Genomic DNA, 13,002 nt, shown 5'->3' on the forward strand with positions numbered 1-13,002 from the left:
GATTTCCTAGATAGTCGCAGTGATAGAATTTCATGTAAGAAACTATACATAGCATTAAGTCACTATGAGCCAAATTGATTTCAAAGATTGTATAGAATATAATTGAATTTATGACAGCAAAATTAGAAAAAGACAAAGAGAATAATTGTTTTTGTTGCAACGAACCAACCTATACCTCTTTCAGTGTATCTTTGAAGTAGAGTCGACAATTTCGAAGAATAAGATGATTTTGCGAGGATGGCGAATGACTGAGAAGTCATTAAAAAAATTAGGGATTAGAGGAATTAAAAGAGGAAAAAATTATTTAGAAACTAAGTAGAAAAAAATGAGGTGAACATGGCACCAAAATTAGAAATAGACAAAGAGAAGAATTTTTTTTGTTGCAACGAACCAACCTATACCTCTTTCAGTGTACCTTTGGAGTAGAGTCGACAATTTCGAAGAAGAAGATGATTTTGCGAGGATGACAAATGACTGGTGACGTACACAAGAGGGAAGAAGAAATTATTGGAGAAAGTCATTAAAAAAATTAGGGATTAGAGGGATTAAAAAAGGAAAAAAACTATTTAGAAACTAATTAGAAAAAATGAGGTGAAACATAAAAACACAAGAGAACTCTCTAAGGCGTACACATAAGCTTTTTTGTTGAGGTGAGATATGTTTGCACATGTGGAAGAAATACTATGAGGTGGCATGAGAGTTGACATGAGAGTCTGTTTTAAATCTTGGATTTCCTAGATAGTCGCAGTGATAGAATTTCATGTAAGAAACTATACATAACATTAAGTCACTATGAGCCAAATTGATTTCAAAGATTGTATAGAATATAATTGAATTTATGACAGCAAAATTAGAAAAAGACAAAGAGAATAATTTTTTTTGTTGCAACGAACCAACCTATACCTCTTTCAGTGTATCTTTGGAGTAGAGTCGGCAATTTCGAAGAATAAGATGATTTTGCGAGGATGGCGAATGACTGAGAAGTCATTAAAAAAATTAGGGATTAGAGGAATTAAAAGAGGAAAAAATTATTTAGAAACTAAGTAGAAAAAAATGAGGTGAACATGGCACCAAAATTAGAAATATACAAAGAGAATAATTTTTTTGTTGCAACGAACCAACCTATACCTCTTTCAGTGTACCTTTGGAGTAGAGTCGACAATTTCGAAGAAGAAGATGATTTTGCGAGGATGGCGAATGACTGAGAAGTCATTAAAAAAATTAGGGATTAGAGGAATTAAAAGAGGAAAAAAACTATTTAGAAACTAATTAGAAAAAATAAGGTGAAACATAAAAACACAAGAGAACTCTCTAAGGCGTACACATAAGCTTTTTTGTTGAGGTGGGATATGTTTGCACATGTGGAAGAAATATTATGAGGTGGCATGAGAGTTGACATGAGAGTCTGTTTTAAATATATATAATAGAATAGATTCTTGTATCAAACTATTTATTGAGGCACATCTTCTACTTCAACTACTTTTAATATTATTTTGTCTTTTCAAAAATAAATATGTATCTCCTAATTTGTCATTCACACTTTTGCTAAAATTTGTCATTGATACTTCATGATAATATTTCATGTTTTATTTGCTTCTAATGAAGCTTACATATATTTATAAAGCATAATATTATCTTCAAATAAGAAGAAACTAAAGCTCTAAGTTACAAGTTTGTCACCCTATAGATTGTAACAACAACACAATAAAATATTATTGTTTGCAGGGCACAATCCTTGAAAAAAAATCCATTGTTAGTGCAGAATAAGTTACAAATTGGGATTTGATCACATCTTGCAAAGCATTTCTCTAAGTGAAGTTGAACTTTGGCCATACCTAACAAGATGAGTAATATTAGTGTAATAAATAATTAATATGCATAAGCGAAACAATTTATGAAAGATTCAAAATCTATTATGCAAATTGTTTACATACATGTGGAGAAAAGAAGAACTACAACAAATGCTGTTAGAAGAAACTTTTGTGTATTGATCATTGTTCTTCCTCTTTTCAATGACCTTTTGTAAATCAACAAGTAAGAGAGAATGAGAACAAGATTGAGTGTGAAGAGAGAATGAGAATGTGTTCAATTTATAGTGCTAGCTTGCTTACAGCTAGCCTCGTGATTAAGAGAAAATAGAAATTATGAAGAATGGGATAAATAATTGTGGTTCCACTTTGCAACTCAGCATCGCATCAACTAAAGCATTCTTTGTTGAGAAAATTTACAACAAAACACATAACAACACATACCAAAATTTAAATGGACCAAAAAAATTGATCTTAACCCGCACTGACCACATGTTAAACAAGTTGCTATGTTGAGTCGATATATCAAATTCTACTTTTTAGTCCCTTACCATAATGTATTCCACGTATGAATCATTCTATCAACAGTCATTGTATTTGATTTTGAATTGTGATTGAATTATGTCATATAATGGTCTATGTCTATTGTAAACGGAAAAAATCAAAGGACAATGAGGTCTTGCAACAATTTTTTGAGACAATTTGATCTCCAATCTATTATAATATATTAAAATTTAATCTCAACACTATTGAATGACACTTCACACATTTATGTGGCACCTTTTATATATGTCTCTAGTATTCATATCATATTTTCTATTCCTCAATTTAACTTTTACATCTCACACATCATATACATAAGTTAAAAATCCTTTCAAAAAAGCTCATCGTACAAATAATTATACCATCTTCTCACTCCAATTAACTTTTGTGCATTTTTCAGTTCTAACTTTACATATCCTACATATTAATTGGTAACAAAATACGTCATATTGACGTTAACTCATTTCAAATGTTTCGATAATCATTTGTAAGTATGGACTCGATCTCATAATCCGATCTCACAAAGTCTGAATTCGATCTCACGAAGCCATCTCCGTTCATATTTTGGAAAATTTATGTCATCTATACACTTATCTTTGCCAATATAACTAACTATAAATTGTTCCCACAACTAGGCAAAACACTTTTATAGATATATATTTATATGTTGTTTTGTGTTCTAAGATATTTTATCGGGTATCAAAAGACAAAAAATTGGAATTGCATGATCTCGATACATTTCAAAGGTACATACATACTTTGAGTTTGAAAAATTTAATTTATATGTCAAAATGAATTCAGTTATTTGAAGTTATCTTTCATTCTATTAGATTTTCATGACATCTTTGGTATTCTCTATAACAATTTGTAGGATATATGTCCTATTAAAAAAATTGTACCTTATGTCCTCTAGAATAATGCATTGACTGTTTGGTTCTATTAGTTCAGATATTGGTGCATATATATGTCAATCTCAATATGTAACACTATGCTTCTAGTTACACATAAACTAAGCTCAATCCTTTTGGTTAATCTTGCAGGTATCTGAATATTGCAATGGAACAAACAGAGGAGTATGTCAATGGACAACTCAAGAACAACTATGGTGATGCATTCATTCGAGGGAGTAACGGTATGGTACTAGTGCTTGAAATAAAATACTCTTGATTCTTTATTGAATTATATCTGATTGCAAAAATAATTGACAATTTATTTCCTGTGATGCAGTTCTACACATCAGTACCTCAAAGAGGACTCTAGCAGAAGGGGCTTAAAAATACAGGAATCGAAATATATGTTGGTTTGAAAGACACTTGTAACTTTTAATATTATGCAGACTGTCTTTACTTAGCAGCTGTTGCCTAACTGAAGCCTTTTACTTCATGTTTGTCATGGTGACTTAGTTGCTAAGGTTATATATTAAGGCAAAACATCATTTTAAAATACTTGTTGGCGTATCTTGGTAGAACATTTTAGCTTAGTTTCGAATTTTGAAATAGTAGTATTAAGTGTTATTACTTCTATGTAGTTTTCATTTTTTTTAATGTTTATAATTGATATCTTCTACAAATATATGGTAGCTTCAGATTGTAACTGGCCTAACTCTATCCGAACTGAATTTAAATAATAGATATTGTTGAGATATATAGTTCATGAACTGGTTGAACCATAGTGAATTTCAACCCAATCTGGTTCTTATATTTGTACAAAACAGTTCACTTAAATGGCCACCATTCTAATTGGCTGAACTAAATAACCAAGCCAATATCACTTAAACTAGCCTGCTCTGTATAGAAATCCAAGGCCCAATTTGCTCTTCAATGAATATTTAGAGAAAAAGAGGAAATACCATCTTAGCTCTAAATTGAACTAGGAGCAGTTTTGTGCACCAAAAGTAGAACAAAACTCTACACGGTTTTTTTCACAACTATCCTATTAAACTGATAGAACACCACAAAAAATCACAAATATTAACATCTATATAAACCTATATTTTGAAGCATGTTGTGAGACAATTAAACAACACATTTGAATTTTTTTCACTATACTGACCAAAAACCTTGCAAATAAATAAAGTAGTACAAGACAAACATTAGCATGTACCTGAAAGTCCAACAAAACTAAGCTAAACCAAACAACAAAGTGAAAAAACATCTGCCAAATTATAGAAATTGGATTAAACAATTTGGTTCATTCTCTACATCAACACTCCAGCACTCAGATTAAAATGCAGAATAAAGGACAGATGCAAAATTCAAATTCAAAACCTCACCCAAACTACTGGGCACACATGAATGCTTTCCCATGAAGAAGTCTCTTAGAAACAAAACATCGAGTATTCATTAGAATTAAGTAGAAAAAATGCTTAGCAATTGCATGAAGCATAAACAATCACAGATAGCTATCAAACTGGTTTATCTTATAAGCAATCAATCAAAGGGTTACTCTTTATTGGGCAGTCACACTAGTAGTACTCTAGAATTGTAGGCGATCACTGCAACTGCATTAATAGAAATTAATAGCAACATGTTGTGAAATCATGTACTAAATGGGGAATTAGGGTAGATACTGTTGGGCTAATTTGTTTTTGAGCCTATGTGTGAATCATTAAATGGGCTATTTTTTATAGGAATAAAGGACTAAAAGTTTGGAAACAAAAAATAGAGGCTAAAATAGATTTGTTAAAATAGAGTCATATCACTACTCTAATAAACATATTATATAATTAAAAAGAAAAAAAACTAAACTATATCTATTATACAATTTTTACTGTAATTTTCATTTCGGTAACATACCATTTTTCTTATGATACTATGTTTTACAATTTTGGTGATCCCTCCTCAATATTTGGTAGAATCTCGTTTCTTACAACATTGTTGGGAACTGTAATGATGGTACAACATTGTTGGGAACTATAATGATGGAGAAAATGGAGGAAAGACATCAGTTTAAAAAACATTAAAACAATAGAGAAACGTGTTGTTGAATATAACAGCTAACTTGTAAAATGGTCTTTACAAAGATAAAAGTTAGTAATATTGAAAATTTAGGGAGTACACAAAGTATTTATGCATTTCGAAGACATAAATAACAGATAAACAATGTCAAAAGTGTGTGTTTTCTCAATGCATTAAATTTGATATTGAATGTCTCATAACTTATTCATCGGAGTAAAGTAAGATACTCCAATAGGTACTCCAATTTTGTGAAAGAGGAAGAATGTAATCAAAATTGACCACCATACAACATTCTTGAATGGATCAGAGTTGCCTTGGAGTGTGAAGTTGAACACATCTACTGAACCATGCAACATTCTTGAATGGTGAGCTTTATCGCGAGCTCTAAAAGTGTCCATATCAACACGAGGGTTTAGTGGAAAGATCCGTTTTAAAGGAAGGTAATGGGTGCACACCGTCGGTGCAATAACATTGGCCATGTAGCAAGCCAACAACAACAATGTCGAAATGTTAAACTGCATTTTTGCTTTAGAACTATAAATGAAAAGAAGGTGGTTAGAAGAATGAAAGATCAAATCAAAATCCAAAAGAATGCTAGGTAGAGAGTTTCAATGGAGTAATACTAAGTTTTGTATTTGGTATGATACATTGACAAAATTTTATTGTGGTGTAAACCATGTATACACATAAATATTCTCACCTTTAATAGCAATGAAGAGTTCAATTAACTTGACATTATAGTTACATTCATTCATTTTTAGTAACATATTCATTTCATTAGTCTTCCAAACTTTCCAAATAAAAGTGTACTAAGTTTCTTAGAATATTTATTTTCATTTCCATTTATATCACATATTTTCTTTTAAATATACTCTTCATTATATATATATATATATATATATATATATATATATATAATTAATTAATTGAAGTGGGTTTAATAATATTTTGTTGATTAAATGATGAAAAATGGCATATGGAACAACAATTTGTCATTTTTTTTTTAATTTTTTTAATGAAAATAGATGTTGCAAATCTTATTTCGACAGGTTTGTGGCATTCATATTTGAGAACGGATACCCCAACTATCCTATTATGCTGTTATTTATGCAAAATAAAACATTGTTGAATTTTAACTTCATGTGTTATTTAGTTTTTAATTTTTTAAATAATTTAAACTCAATTTTAATTGTATTTTTATAAGTTTGATTTTAGTATTTACATTAAAACCTTTCTAAAATTATAGAAATACATAAAACATGTATTGTACATATGATTGTATTGCACAGAATGACTTATAATGTCATGTGTAAAATGACTTATAATGTCTAATAATAAATAAAATCCATTTAAAAATTATATAATAAATAATAACAAATATTTTTTTCACCTTGTCCAATAGTAAAAATGAATGCTTTGAGAAGAATCTTACTCTCAAGTCTCCAATAATAATTTTATACCATCAAACAAAGTCTTCAAAGCTCTCGATTCCAAACCCCTAAGCAACATGTGACAAGAAAGGAATGTGAGTGACTAACATTACATACATTTATAATGTAGAGAATGTTGTAATTTAGCAACAATAAAAAAGTTTTTTTTTTTTTTTTTGTAAGTTTCAGAGTGAAGTGTTTGACTTTAAAACATTGATTTAAAAAAAATTATACTTGTTTGACAAAACTAAAAATATTGAGAAGAATTAGCACATGTATTGAATGAATAAAATGTAATCAATAAACAGAAACAAATGAGTGAAAAAAGAATTCTGAATATTACCTTATAGCAATATTTGAAAGCAACCCTTGGTCCGATGACAAACATTAGAAGACCATAAAATTACAAAAATAATCAGTATTTAATAAGTTTATATATACATTAAAATGCATGTAAAAATAGGTGGATAAAATACACACCTTATTGAATAGTGGTCTCATACATGCTTTATGCCATATTAATCATCATGAATGAACGAGTGAGCAATGACTAATAGAAAAAAGTAGTTGCAAGATTGGTAATATGTTTATGGTAAAATAAATTATAAAAGTTAGTGGTAAAGATATTATGAGAGAAAATATAAGTGGACACAATATTATAACAATATTATAAGTAAAAAGTGATGAGGTTTGCAAAGATGGCATGTGAAGAATATAGAAGTTTATATATATATTACAATAATATAAATAGGTACATTGAGAGTAGGAATACTGATATTACTAAAACTATCATGTTGTGGATCAATTGAGTGTGGTTACGTGTTTTTTTTTACTTAGTGGCTTTATACTAAATAAATGTAAGTAGAGTTTCTTATGTTGGTAAATGATATATTGTAGCAAAGACCAAAAATAGTATACTGTTAGTAGTGTTTATCTTAAATAACTGCATAATTATTGGATTTCCAATCTTTTCAATTGGGAAAGATAATTTTGAATCATGCTTTAATGATGCATTTTGACATTTTAGTTTTATAAAATTTAAAAATTTCATTTTAGTTTGTCTATATAAATATTAATCTCCGTAAAATGTTTTGTCTTATTAGATCGCCTATATTTTAATTAAAGGAAATTTATGTGACTATGTGGATATTTTATCTTTTAGTTTGTCTTTCAAGAATTAATAAATAATTATTTTTATTTAATTATTTATAATTTATTTGTTTTGAAAAATTAGAAATTTCATTTTCATCATAAACTCATCTTCCCCAAATTTAACTTATTTTCTTGTTCTCCATCATTTTCAAATCAAAGCAATGTGTACCGCCAAAAGCATAGCTAAATTGAAATAACAACAAAAGGCTTCATATAATTGACATACAAAACAAAAATGAAATAAGGACAAATATACTAAAGTAATACAAACAAAATCGGGCTATTTTTATCAATTTACCAAAATGATGCAAGGTTTAGAATTTACTTGTCACCTTTTCTAATAAAATACAATTGCAAATAAAAACAACACTTTGTCATTATGTTTGTGCCTTTTAAATTTGGGAACGGATACAACAAAAATATGAACAATAAATTTTTTTTTTATTACCTTTGATTAAAGATTAAAAATTATTTTGTTATCTTTGATTAAAGAATAAAAATTCTTTAGTATGATACCATCTTTTTCACTTTATATAAACTTCCATTGCAAATTTAACATATATTATAAAAATTGGGAGTTTAATTAATATAAATGTATTTTATGTTGATTTTTTATCTTCCATTATAAATTGATACTATTAAGAAAAGAAACAATTAGACACATAGGTAATAGTTAATTAAAATGAATTTTAAACAAACTCGTTAATGACACTTATTAAGAAATAAAAAATTAAATAAATTTTAGTCTTTATAAAATTCAATGTTTTGTTTTTAGTTTTTATAAAAAAAAAATCATCTTTGATCCTCAAAATTTCTCAATTTTGTTTTTGATCCCTCTTTTCAAGTCAACTCATAATTATCATTTAAATTTTGGAAAATTTTTTTCATGAGTATTTAGAATGTTATAAAAATATCTTATAAAAAAATTAATTTTTTTTAATGAATGATCAATTAAATATGATTTTTTAAGCTTTTGACAGTTAAAAATTCATATTCAACTTAAAACCCATTTTTTTAGAAATTTTTTTTATATTATTGTAAACATACTTGCAAGAATTCCCTCAAAAATATATGCTAACTTAATAATAGAAACTAAAAGTTGTACTTTTATTTTATAAGATCTAAAATTAAAAAACTAAAATTTTATAAGACTAAAAACATATTTAATTCTAAATGTATGATATCTACTTGTGTAATTCTCTTAACTTCATGGATAATTTTTTTTTCTTTTCAAATTTAACATTATTGGTTTTCATATCCTTTCTCAAAGCAATTAATTTTCATATTCTCTCATGTATTGTTATAAAAATAAAGGTTAAATATGTGTTTGGTCCATAACTTATTTTAAAAATTCATTTTGGTCCCATCACTTTAAAACGGTCAAGTTGACCCCTAATGATAATTGATGCAACTTGTCTTTTACATCTACTCTCTTAGTTAAAGTCAAATTAGTTATTCATTAATTAATTAAGAGAATTGACTAAACTTTCAACGTTTGTCAAGGGGTCAAACTGAACTTTTTCGAAGTACATTTTTATCGATCAAACTCAACATTTTATCAACACCTAATAAAACAATGTCATTTTCTTTTTAATCCAAACCAATACATATCAAAATAAAAATTACACCAACACACAATACATCAATACAATTAAAAATACCAAATTTTCTTTCATTTTATGAAACAAAAACCCCATTTTTTTCAAACAAATTTCCATATTCACAAAGTTTTGAGGAAGAAAGCAAACTAAATTTGTTCACCTATTTTGCATAAACAACAAGAAAGTTTGGGAAAATTTGACTTTTGGTGAACCCTAAATTGATTTGGGGAAGAAAAAGAAGGGAAGTGGACAAAGCTATCAAGGACAATATAACTCATTTATTGAAACAAATTTTCATATGCACAATGTTATGAGAAAGAAGACTAACTAAATGTGTTCACCATATTCACTTATTTCACGGAAACAGTGAGAAATTTTGACAAATATTGAGTTTTGGTAAATCCTAAATTGATTTGGGAAGAAGAAATGAAATGGGGAAAGCTTTAAAAAACTATATACAGCTCATATGGCACATCACCAAAATTTAACAACATTAAGTTAACAGAAGGGACCAAGTTGTCTTAACTTATGACCAATTTAATTGATTTTAAAGTGACTAAATTGAACTTTTTAAATAATTTAAGGAACCAAAAAGGTATTTAAGCCTAAAAATAAACATAAAATGAGAAAAGTAAATGATAGATAATACACTTACTATAATGTAAAGACACATATACACTTTTTGTAATTTAAAGACATTTTACTAAAAGTAACATGTATTTAGCTTTAACCAAAAAAAAAAAATTTTAAGAGCCTAGCAGCGAAATTCACATACACTTATGTGAAAAAAGAGGGGTATCCCATGTTCGAACTCGTAACTAAACATATCAAATATCCCTGAAACTACTTTCTAGGCTATACTTAAGGGACCAAATTATTTGTTTGTTATTATAAATCATCAAAATTGAATTAAATCTAGACTAATCATGACATTATTCTTTTCTATAATGATATTGAAACATCCATTATTTTCCTATACCCGCGTAATCTAGTTAATCACGTCCAAAAAGGTGGTTAATTCAATTAAGTAGACGGTTAATTCAATTTACAATCAAAATTATGGTTGATACAACAACTATATGATTGACCACAATTTTGAACGAGATATTAATTAACTATCTACTCAACTGAATTAGCCATAATTTTGTATGTGATTAACAAGATAATGCAAGTGTAAGAAAAATAAGGTGTCCATAAAATATTTTTGTATTTTTTATAGAGAAAAAGGACCATCGATTGAATTCTTTCATAGGGGAGTCGTTTAAGTTTAACTAGTCACATACTAGAGTGACCATTTCTTTTATTGCAATCCTTTGTTTCCATCAATATTATACAGAAGGATTCTGCAATTTTGTGTTTTGAACCCATCAGATATCATAATCAACCCCCCAATCTATTATACAAATAAAAGATCCATATCATAATCAACCCCCCAGTCCATTATACAAATAAAAGATCCGAAACATTTTTCTATGTTCTAACATCACTTACGCTCTATTCCTTTAAACTTACATTTTATACCAACCACGTCATTTTTTCTATAATAAAGGAAGGATTTTTAGGAATTAACGACCATGTGTGTTTAGAAAAAAGTGCATCGTTGACAACCACTCGTGGGAAGAACAAAACCTTAATACAGATTAGGTTAAAATTTACTAATTATGCTGAACATTAATACTAGAAACCAAACATTAATACTTGATAAAACTTTAAAACTTAAATACAATAAATATATTGGAGCTAAAGTTTGACATAATGGAATTGACACAAAATCACACTAAATTTGCAGACATTCCCTCCTTAATCTTTTTTATTTCATCCAAAAGATCACGAATATCATATAATACAAAATTCAATTTATCTCCAAATTGGAAATGATTTTTCATGAAAGATTATTTTTATGTCCATTGAAATTCTTAGTTGGATTTTTTTTTTACACGTAGTACAGATTTTACATAAACAATATATTAGAACACATCAACTATATAATTAAAGGTTGAAGTTCATGATTTTAATTTTATGACATCAACTACATTAGTTGAAGAAATATCTTTATAAATGTATCGCAATCTATCTCCAAGATTCAACTTATTTAGAGAAAAAAAATTATAAAATTTTAGTAACATATAATTAAAATTATTCAAATGTAATTTATTTCATTCACTTTCACATATAATGTTTTATTTCATATAATGTTTTATTTCAATATATTTGTTGCATACCAAATAATGCGAACTTTATTAGCAAATCATGATATTTCAATTAAAAATTAACTTTTGTATATACATATACCAATGTTGCAATTACTATATGCAATTACTATACATCATGCTCTACATACATGCAAATTATAATATTGCTCGCGAGTCGCGACAAATATCAGAATCCTTTTTCATTACTTCAACTATATCTCAGGATATATATACCAGAAACTTTTAGTAAATACCAATTGTTGCAAGCAAAACAAAATTCCATTTCTATTTTTTCCCCCAGAGTTGCATGCACTATGTGCTACGATAGATAGCATAAAAGAAATGAGCACTGTATCTACATGACACAGAGAACTATATTTCTCTTATTTCAAACAAAATTAATTACGGTGTTATTAAATAACAGTGCTATAGTATAGCCCAATTTGAACAAATTGCTATTACTATGCGATACACTATTTATTATATAATATTGTCAAATAGCTGTCATAGGCTTATAGCATTAACACAATTGCGTGGCGGAATTTGAACAAACTACTATTTTCCGCAATTGAAAGCACATTGACTAATTAAAACAATTTCTCTATGGTATGAAAGTGAAACAAAAATAGCTACCTTCATTCTTCGGTGCAAGCACTTTGTTAGAGAAATGAAACAAAGACAAAATGTTACATACCTAGTCTATTATATATATTTAAAACAGACTCCCGATGCCACATCATCATATTTTGCCACATCGTCGTATTTTGCCACTTCAACATATTTCATCCACATCAGCCAAAAGGCTGATGTGTAGTACCTCATGAGAGTATCCCTCCTCTTTCAACAACTTCTCATCTTCCTTCCACACTTTCTTTAATACCTCCAAAATCTATTTGATAATATTATTTTATAATAAATTTATAAATTATAAAATTATTTTACAATTATTAATAATAAATTTATAAATTATTTTACAATTTGATAATAATTTATAATTTATATTATTATCAAATTATTTTATAAGTTATTTTATAATAAATTTATAAATTATAAAATTATTTTACAATTATTAATAATAAATTTATAAATTATTTTACAATTTGATAATAATTTATAATTTATATTATTATCAAATTATTTTATAAGTTATTTTATAATAAATTTATAAATTATTTTATAGTATTATTAGTCATTTACCAGTTGCAATTACTTATAAAATTATACAATTATAAAATTATTTTACAATTATTTATAATAACTTTATAATTTATAAATTATTTTACAATTTGATAATAATTTATAATTTATATTATTATCAA

This window comes from Cicer arietinum, chromosome 4, assembly GCF_000331145.2.
Source record: "Cicer arietinum cultivar CDC Frontier isolate Library 1 chromosome 4, Cicar.CDCFrontier_v2.0, whole genome shotgun sequence".
In the NCBI taxonomy this organism is placed as follows: domain Eukaryota; kingdom Viridiplantae; phylum Streptophyta; class Magnoliopsida; order Fabales; family Fabaceae; genus Cicer; species Cicer arietinum.